Genomic DNA, 12,015 nt, shown 5'->3' with positions numbered 1-12,015 from the left:
GGAAGGAGAACCATGTATAATTCCATTAACCTACTGAGTTTACAATCCCATCTTGCTCTCAGGCAATAGTACCATAAAAGGAAAAGCAACTTAAGAGTCAATCTGCTCCTAAAAATATGAATTTTACCATCAGATAAATATGGCAGTTGTTATAGCAAACTATTAAATCCTTCCATTAGCCAAAGTCCTTGAAATGGAACTTAATTTGTGGGTAACTCAGTCCTAGCTGCCAAAAGCTGGAAAACTGGGTATATATTTCAATACCCGAGGACTTCCAGGTCTTTTTTCTGTGCAACAGCAGCAAAGCAGGATATCCTCATTCCATCTCAAAAAAAAGGTCTAATAATAATTAAAAAAAAGTAACTTGATTTCCTTTACAAGTTTAACTGCCAAATTCTTCATTCACATAGCTGTCTGACTTAGAACCCTTTGGCTCTGAATGGTGTTTTGAAAATTCTCATGGTGAGAAGCCCTCAGCTATTTATAAACTGTGAATTGTATTTGATGATATGGAATGTAATTAACACAGTCATTTCTGGGCCTCCTGTTCCTGAAAAGTGACATGTACAACAACATTATTATCAGGGTTGTCTTCTCAACCACATGCTAGATTACACACCCGTTCCTGTTTTTCTCTAAAAGTATTTAAAAAACTAAAAGGAACATAAATAAATGGTTACTAAGTGGAGTGACACAACCCTAAGTCTTTACAGAGAGGTGGCTATCAGCTCAGTATACAACGATTTTACACACTGTAATCCAAATAATTACTGGATATTTCCCTTGACCATTTATTCAACATACCAAACTATTTCTTCTGCTTGTAATCCAATCCCACATGACTCACCTATGCCATTTTCTGGCTAGCCACTTCTTGAATAAAATATATGATTAACATGATCTCACTTTACAACGATCACATATCTTTTTCATTTACCCTATAGATTGCTTGAAGTTCTGATTTTTTTTAAAACTATGACATTCAAAGCTCTGTACTCACACTGTAACAATAAGAGAATACAATTTTTTAAAGCTGTGTTTTTGGGGCAGGATGCAACTTGAGACTAATGATGCAGTGCAGTGAAAATGCTGCATGGCCAAATGAATGAGAAATGACTAACAATCTAGATTATGACAACAATGCAAATGGAAATAACAAAATAACTGAAACTGAATATGGTGAAATTAAAATGATAAAAACTGCCCCCTAAGAGAAATGAGATAGAATCCTCTTCCTTATTAGAAGAGGTGAGGGACTAATGGTGTAGAACACTTCACATGTTAAGACTTTTTCAATTTGTAGGTTAGTTCTGCTTAGCTCTTTATTTTTTCTTTTTTGTTATAAGAGATGGCTCTCTGGCAGGGGGAGAAGAGAAATGTATTGAGAAATATAAAGGTGATATAAAAAAAAAGGCTATCAATAAAAATATTATTTTTTAAAAAGGAAGTATTGTATAATTTCTTAAATGAAATTTATCCCATCTCTCTGTTCCTATTTAATTTCAAGCCAAGTTATAGTCCATTTGTAATGTCTTTAACAAGCCATGTGTATTAATGATATATTTGGGGAGGAATCTATTCACCATCACCCTGAACTGTCGTAAAAATGTGATTACTGAGTTCCCTTAAAACTGTATCACTTCCAGGACAGATTACTCCTGCATACATAAAGTCACTCTCCCTAACTTCCATTTTACTGAATGCCATCTTCCATCCTTATTCATTTAACATAGCTAGTACATAAGCATTAAGAGTCCAAATGTGGTAATCAATGTCAGGGAAAAATGATGGCAGATCGATACCATTTTACATATATTTGGTGCTGTCCTTCCTGTTTCATCTATTAAAGTACTCAGGATGATGTGGCTTAGTTGGGTCTCATGCCAAGCTTTTTGGAGGTTCATTTTTCCAACCAATGAACTTCACTTCTTGTGAAACAATACTGCTTCACCATCATGTGTCTTCTTCCTCCATAATATACTGTCAATGAGTTTACAGTTGAAACTGGTGTTTTCCTTGGCTGCCATATCACTATATTTTACAGAAAGATCAAGCATTTATTGGCTAAAGTGGTTTCTCAGCTTTTTTTTTTCATTCTCCACTGTGGCAACTGATTTACATTGGCTAAATTTCTCTAAGAAATGGTAATAATCAGTCATAATGAACTCACTTTTAACTGCCTCTCATTTTTCAGAATCAATAGCTTGATTATGTAAGTTGAGCCTGATCTACTACTGAATGCAGTGAATTCCACAAACAAAATATAGATCAGCTAATGGTAAAATTTCCAGAGAAAAGCCTCTCTGTACTTGCATGGATGAGTTATGGGAGAACAGTCTGTTGCTGGATCATGGGAGCAACTTCCTGAACTGGCACAGCCTTTGACAACAAATGTAAAGACCTGTATGCCACAAAAAGGGAAAAGAACACCGCTTTGGTGGGGAATCTGTTAAGTTCAGGATAAATTACTCTTGTCTTTAAGAGGGAAGGTCAACTCTAAAGATAATTCTAATCCTATCTCTAAAATGGTTTTGTTTTCCAGAAAGCATGGTAATATAAAAGTCACATTATCACGTAATTAAAACTCCAACTGAAGGATTTCTAAACCGTTTGATAATACTCATTTTGGCAGCCTAAATTTTATTATCCAAATTGTCAATTGTACTGGTGGTAATCATACTGAGAGGAAGAAGATAAGAATAAAGATAAATGAAATCTGTGTCTTTAATTTTTATATTTAAAGGCTTATTTCTCAAATTACCAAAATAATCTGACTGGAAACAATTCATTGTATACAACACAAAAAAAGATTCAATCTGTGTCCTTCACTTTAAACATTACATAGCCACAGGGAAGAGCTGCCTAAGAGAACTTCATCGGCAAAATACCCAGGACATAACCGTCTTTCCAAGATTTACACAAAGAAAATGTACTAAATTTGGACAAAATGAGTACACAAAGGGGCTTTAAAGTCCTTACTTCCTTCTTGTTCCAGAGAGGCCTTTGTGCTTTGAAGAAAGAATTAAATCTGATTAGAAAAAACAAAGTGTTTCTTTTTAATATTTTATTTTTTTCCCCAATTACATGTAAAAACAATTTTTAATATTTGTTTTTTAAAATTCTGTTTTCCAGATTCTCTTTCCCTCCCTACCCATCCCTCTCACTGAGAAAGCAAAGAATTTGATATAGGTTATACACGTTCAGTCATACAAAACATATTTGCATATTAGTCATGTTGTGAAAGAAAAATACCAAAAACCAAAAACAAAAAAACTCCAAGAAAAATAAAGTTGTTTAAAAAAAAAAGCATGCTTTGATCTGCATTCCAACCCCATCAGTTCTTTCTCTGGAAGTGGTTATATGCCCTTCAGAATTGTCTTGGATCACTGTATTGCTGAGAATAGCTAAGCCATTCACAGTTGATCATCTTAAAATACTGCTTTTACGGTGCACAATGTTTTTCCTGGTTCTGCTCCTGTCACTTTGTATCAGTTCATGTAAATCTTTCCAGGTTTTCCTGAAATCATTGTGCTTGTCAGTTCTTATAGTAAAAAAGTATCCCACCACAATCACATTCCACAATTTGTTGAACCATTCTTGAATTGATGAGCATCCTCTCACTTTCCACTTCTTTGACACCACAAAAAAAGTTGTTACATATTTGTACATACAGGTCCTTTTCCTTTTTGTTTTTCATCTCTTTGGGATACAGACCTAGTAATGGTATTGCTGAGTCAAAGGGTATGCACAGTTTTATAGCTCTTTAGGCATAGTTCCAAATTGGTCTCCTCAATTCACAGCTCTACCAATTAGTGCCTCAGTTTTCCCACATTGCTTCCAGCATCTGTTATTTTCCTTATCTATCATATCTGCCAATCTGATAGGTGTGGGATGGCACCTCTGAGTAGTTATAATCTGCATTTCTCTAATCAATAGTGATTTGGAACATTTTTTTTAAAATGTGACTATAGATGGTTTTGATGACTTCATCTGAAAACTGCCTATTCATATTCTTTGAACATTTATCATTTGGGAATTGACTTGTATTCTTATAAATTTGACTCAATTCTCCATATGTTTAAGAAATAATACCTTTATCAGAGAAATGTTGTAAAAATGTTTTTACATTTATTATTGTACATTTTCCTCCATCCTACTTTTCCCCAGTTATCCTTATCTCTCCTTTCACCCTGTCCATACTCAAAAAGTGTTTTGCTTCTGACTACAGCATCCCCTAAATGCACCTTTCCTCCTATCAACTCCCCTACTTCTTTCATCCCTTTCCCCTCCTACTTCCTACAGGGAAAGACAGATTTCTATACCCAAGTGAGTGAGTATGTTATTCCCTCTTTGAGCCAATTGTGATTAAAGTAAGGTTCAAAAGCTCCCCCCAACATCCCTGCCCTGTTTTCCCCTCTACTGTAAAAGCTCTTTTACACCTTTCATATATGAGATCATTTATCCCATTCTACCTCTCCCTTCTCCCAATGCATTCCTCTTTCTCACTCCATAATTTTATTTTTTCGGGTAATCATCCCATCATATTCAACTCACATCTGTGCTCTCTCTCTCTCTTTGTAAACTCTTCCTAACTGCCTTAATAATAATAAAATTCTTAGGAGTTACAAGGATCATGTTCCCATGGAGGAATGGAAACAGTTTGAACTTACTGAATCCCTTATGATATCTTTCCTGTTTACTTTTTATAACTTCACTTGGGTCTTGTATTTGAAAGTCAAATTTTCTATTCAGTTCTAGTCTTTTCATCAGGAATGTCGAAAAGTCTTCTATTTTGTTAAATATCCATTTTTCTCCTAAAGGATTATACTCTGTTTTGCTAGGTAGGTTAGTCTTGATTGTAATCTAGTTCCTTTGCCTTCTAAAATATCATATTCCAAGGCCTCTGACTTTAATACAGACAGAAGCTGTTAAATCTTGTGTTATCCCAACTCTGACTCCATGATATTTGAATTGTTTCTTTCTGGCTGTCTGCAATGTTATCTCCTTGATCTGGGAACTCTAGAATTTGGCTATAATATTTCTGTGAGTTTTCATTTGGGGATCTCTTTCAGGAGGTATTCAGTAGATTGTTTCTATTTCTATCTATTTTATCCTCTAGCTCTAGGATTTTCAGGACAGTTTTCTTTGAGAATTTCTTGAAAGATGCTATCTAGGCCCTTTTCTTGATCATGGCTTTCAAGTAGTTCAACAATTCCTAAATGAGCTCTCCTTGACCTATTTTCAAGATCAGTTGTCCTTACATTAAGATATTTCACATGTTCTTCTATTTTTTCATTATTTGGATTTTGTTTGATTGTTTTTTAATGTCTCATGGAGTCATTAGCTTTCACGTGCCCAATTCTAATTTTTAAAATTATTATTTTCTTCAGTTAGCTTTTGTACCTCTTTTTCCATTTGGCTAATTCTGCTTTTCAAGGAACTCTCTTCAGTAGATTTTGGTGCCCCTTTTGCCATTTGGCCTATTCTGTTTCATAAAGTGCTATTTTCTTCAGTATTTATGTCTGTGTTTACCAAGCTGTTGACATTTTTCATGACTTTCTTGAATCATTCATTCCTTCCCCCAAATTTTCCTCTACCTCTCTCATATAACTGTAAAAGTCCTTTTTGAGCTCTTCTATGAGTTCTTTTGGGAACCTAGACCAATTCAAAACTTTCTTTAAGGCTTTAGAAGTAGTTGTTTTAACTTTGTTGTCTTTTTCTAAGTTTCTGTTTTGATCTTCCCTGTCACCACAGAGACTTTCTATGGTCAGATTCTTTTTTTCTTGTTGTTATTTGCTCATTTTCCCAGCCTATTTCTTGACTTTTGACTTTCTGTTAAAGCTGGGCTCTGCTCCTGGGGTATAGAGGGTACTGTCCCAAGACTCAGGGTTTTGTACACCTGTCTTCAGAGCTAGTTCTGGGGATTCTATAAGTTTTTAATTTTTCCAAGTTGGTAAGATGTAAGGAAAGGCATATTTACTTCTCTCCTGGCCTGTGCTCTGGCCTGTGAGTGACCACAAGCACTGCTTTCTGCCATGGAACTATAACCAGGTTCTCTGCTTCCCTGCACACAGAAGCTCTGGTGCGTTAGTGTTCCTCTTCACCCTGAGATTGCAAGGCAGGACTTCAACTCAGATTCATGTATGGGAAATGCAACAGTCTTACACTTCGTGCCAGCAGAGACCCCTGCAATCTCCTTATGACCAGTTGTCCAAACCTCTTCCTTACTCTGGGCTGAGAACTCCAGAAACTGCTACTGCTGATTCAGATGCCTCCAAGGATTGCTGCTTGCTTGCACAGGCAAGGTCTAATGATCTCTTGCTTGGGAGTTGTCTGAGCTGGACTTTGTTCCACACTCATCTCGTGGCAAGAGACCTATCCAGCCAATCTTCTAAGTTCTCTTCGGTTGGAAAATTGTTTCACCCTGTCCTTTTGTTGGTTCTACCATTCCTGAATTTGTTTTGAGGAGATAGAATTGTTTGGAAGGGAATTTGGGAGAGCTTAGGCAAGTACCTGCCTTTTATCTACCTCTTGATTCCACCTCCACACCAGGTTTTTTGAAAATAACTTGTCCCCCACCCCCACTATCACAAGCAAGCATGTACTTCTGAAATACCCATTTTGTGTCAGGCACTGTGGAAGGTGCTGGAGATACCAAATATAATATTCCTTTCCCCTCTAGGGACAGCCTGTATACCTGAGGGGCCACAAGAAAGGCCCACAAAAAAGGCATCACTTGAGCAAAGTTATGAAAGAATGACTAAGTATGGATGGACAGTGCAAAGATGTGGAGACAAGAGAATGAAGTGTTGTATGTGAGGAATAGCAAAGAGGCCAGTTAGGAGAGAAATGTAAATTGGGGCCAAGTTATAAAGGACTTAAATGAAAAACACAGGAATTCATAATTGATTCTAGAAGTTATAGGGACACATTGGAATTTACTGAGTAAAGGAGTGACAAAGTACAAAAGACATATATTTGGAAGTACTGAAATTTTTAGGAGTACTGTAGTCAGAAATTAAATCACAGGTTCTCTGGAACAATCCCACAAGGGCGGGAAGGGGGTTGAGCCGGTAGCCTCGGGTGCAATTGCACCCCACCTCCACCGCTGAATACAAATAAGGGTTAACCAAATCTAACAAAGGGGGGGGGGGGGAGGTGTTGTACTGAGTATTTTTTTTAAAGGGGCAGTAGGCCAAATAAGTTTGGAAACTGCTGCACTTAATGAAGCCTATGTGGTACTAAGAGATTAAGAGACTGACCTACACAACACAGCTAGGGACTCAGCAGTTATCCATACCTAATTACCTTAGAGTTGAAGCTATTTAATAGTTTGTCTACCATTAAGCAGTACCCAGCATGCAGACAACCTCCCAAATGCAGGAAAACATATAACTGGTTTCCACTGAATGGCTAATGGCAACAGTTGCTGAAGGTTTTTCCTATGAGAATCTATGAAAGTTATCATTCTAACATTAAAGAATCTACTGACAATTTTTAAAAAGCCAACAATTGACTACAATGAAATAAATTTCACAGCTTTTGGGCAAACTCTAAAGGATAAAAAAATCAACAAGAAGGTGGAGAAAACTTTTAAGTACCCAAATATGGGCCAATTTCCCTTAAGAGCATAAAAATAGGATTTGTCAGCAACTAAGAAGAATAAGGACCAAGAGAAAGCAAGACTACAAAGATAGGATTAAAATTGATTATTTAAAAGAGTCTTTAAAAACTAAAATGTGTAAAGAGATATTTCAAAGTACGTTTATCCTAAAATCTAGAGATTAAATATTAAGATGAAAGGTGATCCTAACTATCAAAGAGCAGCTTCTGCAGCACCACTAATTTAGCTGCGATATTAATACCACCATCCTGGCCATAGGCATAGAACACTAGGAATGGAAAAGGCTACACACATATTACAACGTCTGGAACTGGACTGACTATGACAGATAGAGACATGCAACCATGACATTAATATCCACGTACATTCTCTCTCCTCAAATTTTCCTAGGATACTTTAGCTCTGTTCTTTGTCCTCACCATTCTTAACCCAGGAATTATTTTTTATTGGACTTAACAAAATGAAAATTTCAATATAAAAAGTACATTAGATTGCATATGAAACTGTGTACTTCTATTACATAATCTGCTTTTAAAAATGTACAAAAAAATTAACCAATAGTTCCAAAACCTGTTTATGTTTGAATTCTCTTCTGAACTTTGTAACCTCTGAACAGAGGATACCTGGTTAGACTTGTATGAACTGAAGAAGAGTAAAGTAAAAGGATCCAGAAGAAAAATTTATACAAGGACAAAGATTTAGGAACTCTGATCACTGTTGATGACCAACCACAATTCCTGAAGACTAATAACACATGTGACCCATCTCCTGATAGAGAAGTGCTGAATGGGACATAATTTTTTTGAATATAGTCAATATAGGAATTTGTTTTGCTTAACTATAAACGTCTATAATAGAAGCTTTGTCTTTCTTTAATTCTCAATTGGGAAGAGGAGAGGAAAAGGAGGCAGATTTTTGCTGATTGAAAAAATTAAAATATAATTTGAAAAATGATCTTAACAGCCATCAGGGGTGAACTAACAAATATAAATAACAGATTTGAAAAATTAAAGGCATCAAGACTACTCCCTGAAAACATAGAATTAAGCTTATAGAGATCAATTGAAACCACAGAACCAAATTTAACCTTATCTATTTTTTGCAGTTCATTTTGAAGATCATGGATAATGCAGAAAGTTGCTACAAAAAGAAAATAAAAGGAATCTCAAATTTAGTGACTAATTTAGTTTTGCTCAAACTTTCATAGCTGAGTGAAGAAACAAGTTTTCATCCATCCATCAATCAAATCAGTCAATAAGCATTTATTAACTTAACTGCAATGTGGTAGCAGACTTTGGGGATACAAATATATCTAAGACAAAAAAGCCTTCCCCAGGGAGACTGCTGGTTCAGGAGTAATGACACCATGTGGCTTTCTCCCCCTCTAATTTTCATTCAAATATTATCTGCTTAAAATTATTATCAAAGATAGCCGAAAAGCAGAAAAGATGTTGCAAAATTGTAGCATACAAGTTGGATGGAGGAAGGGTTAAAAGATTCTGTTTTGGTGAATTAAAAATATGAATGTGGAAACTATAGAGGAAAAGACAGGAGCTGGGAAAAGATTCTTGTCATTCTTCACCGACTCATAACATGTGGAAAGACCAAAGCAGAAAGGAAAGACCAAAACAAAGTCAAATAGTCATATACAAATGTCAACTTTTTGAATACGGATCAAACTTTTAAGAAACTTCTTCAATACTTCGAGGATATATAATTTCACCGTGTGCGAATGCTCCCACTATATAAAGATAAAACCACTCCACACTTTTGTAGAGTCCTCATGCATTCTTGCTGGCAACGAATCATTCTGAATTTAGTTAAGCTGATCCCCAAACAAAGGATATGTATATAAGTTCACTCTCATAATTATATTCAGAAACTTACTAGCATAGTATCATCTGCCAGAATTGATATTTGATACATCAATGCCACAATTAAATACGAGAATAAGATTTACTAAATTTATACAACACTAGGGACTAAAAATTCCAAAAATATGTCACGGCCGATTGCATATATATGAAATGGTCGTGCTTTTGCATGTAGAACAATGACTACTCGAAATAAAGTGAAAATGGGTCTAACAGCTTCATCATAAAAACAAAAAATTGTCAAAGTTCATATTTCAAAATTAACAAAGAAAACCTATCTCCATTTTTCCTTCGTCAGTTTTAAGGTACAAGTAAATTAGCCTCTATATTACTATAATTTCAATATATCATTATCAAAAGATAATCAACTTATATAGCACCAAGAAAACAAAAATTCCAAATTAGATTTCAAACCACTATGCCATGCAACAAGGCAATAATTTGTCATGTCAAGTGTGAATGTAAGCTTTATACCTCCCTTCCTCTATACATTCCAGCGCAAACCAATTTCTAAGTGGAAGGAGGTGCAGATTGTTTAGTGACCCAGTTCATTCCTACTGAGCAGATCCCCCAAGGAGAACCATCTGTTCTTATCCTAATTTATTCCTTTAGTCAGAGTCCAATACAAATCGCATTAACTATAACTGGCTAGCATTAGAGAATTTTGTCCATATCTCATTCAGAAATAATCACATTACAATACTTCAGCCCTTACTAAAGAAAAAAAAAAGACTCCAAATTCTATAGCTGTAATTGAAGGGTAAAATATGAAGAGCTTCATGCAGAAGATGGTGCTTCAGCTCCTCTCAACTAAAATCAGTCTACAAATATTTATTACGCATTTACTGTATCAAAAGAGAACAAATTCACAGATTGATGCCTTGGAAAATTAAAAAGAGTTAATGCTATGGTATTACCAAATTGTGTTTGTTTTTTAATCTTAAGGAGTTGTTAATCAGTGGCACAGAGGTATAAGTATTATGGTTTTACTTAAATTTGCTATGCGGTCTAGGTTAAAAGTAGTTAAAATCAATTATCTGCTACCTCGATTTTCATATTTCCATAAGAACGTTGCTGGCAAAGCACAAACGCCAAGGAATAGGACATGCACAGTAAAAGACTTCATTAAATGAGAAGACACTCATGAAACACAAAATCATGGAACTTGGGAAGGAGTAGGCCAAGTGACTTAGCATGTTAACCGACAACATGGCAGAGTAGTCACTTTTCAAAACTTCTTCAAAGCTCAAAACTCCACAAAAAGAATAAGTTCCAAATATAGAGTATTTTTAGTTAAATCCACATAAGAGAGATGACCCAGAAGGTAAAATGCTTTATAAATTTAAAAATACAGAACTCAGCACTAGCTCTGAGTAGCAGAATATAGACCATGTACAAACATTCTGGAAAGCAGTAAAGAAAACTCACTTAAAGTTTCATACTTTTTGAACCCAGAGATCTTACTGCTAGGCACACACCCCAAGAAGGTCAAAGATAAAAAGAAAGGCCCTATATATTCATACTCATAGTTGAAGTTTCTTCCTTCCTTCTTCTGTAGAAGCAAAGAACTAAAAACAGGCTAGATGCCCCTAAATTAGGGAAGGTCTAAACAAATAGGTGGGCCATGATAGTAACGGAATATTAGTATACTGTAAGAAACAGTAACTATGATTATGAATCACAGGAAAAGATACATGAAATTGAGTTCTTAGAAGTAAAGAGAACCAAGCAAACAATATATACAATTTCTACAATATTGTAAATGGAACAACAAAACAATCAAGAAATTTTAATGATCAAACTTGGTCTCAAAAATGAGATATGAAAAGGCACCTCCAACACGTTCCTGGAGAAGCAGGGAATTATAATGCTGTAGTACTACATATAATGTTGGATGTGTTTGTTATATTGGTTACTTTCACTGAGGTGGCTTTTTGTTTTAATCTTTGAAATGAGAGATCTCTGGAAAGATGCAAGGGAGAGTATATTGGGAAGCATATGTGACAGAAAAACTAAAGATTATCAGGAAAAAACTAAAAAGGGTGAAAGAGAATTAATCTTCATAAGGTGCCTCAATTATCCTAAGCATGAGTCTGTCAGTGCAGTTTATTATCCATTTTTATTCAGAAGGTGTCCTTCAATTTTTTCCAGCCCTTCCTTAACCTTAAAAAAGATTTTACAACTTATATTTAAACTGAGTCTTTACAACTGGAAACAAAAATGGTCAAATTTGGCTATATTTTAACAAAACTCAAAATATTTTTTAAAACTCCTCATGATTAAGATATTATTGCCTATGGTATATTTTTGAACTTCATCAAAGTAGCAGGAAAAAATAAATTCAGTCCAAACAATAATCTCTTCCATCTACATCAAATATCCAAATGTTGGAAAAATCTTACATCAGAATACTTTAGCTCATTATAACTCAATATCTATACTTTCTGAATTAAAGCTTCAAGCTTTTAATAACAAAAAAGTTATATTCTATGGTTTTCAAATCAAATACTTTAAAGT

The 12,015-nt window shown here is 35.1% G+C and overlaps 1 protein-coding gene across 1 annotated transcript in view; it reads right to left on the bottom strand.

Moving 5' to 3' along the window:
• Window positions 1-12,015, bottom strand: part of SMARCC1 (SWI/SNF related, matrix associated, actin dependent regulator of chromatin subfamily c member 1) — a 206,842-nt gene that overhangs the window by 53,034 nt on the left and 141,793 nt on the right. The gene's annotated exons all lie outside the window — the stretch shown is intronic.

Source organism: Trichosurus vulpecula, chromosome 9, assembly GCF_011100635.1.
Source record: "Trichosurus vulpecula isolate mTriVul1 chromosome 9, mTriVul1.pri, whole genome shotgun sequence".
Taxonomy (NCBI): domain Eukaryota; kingdom Metazoa; phylum Chordata; class Mammalia; order Diprotodontia; family Phalangeridae; genus Trichosurus; species Trichosurus vulpecula.
This window is presented reverse-complemented; position numbering and strand designations above follow the sequence as displayed.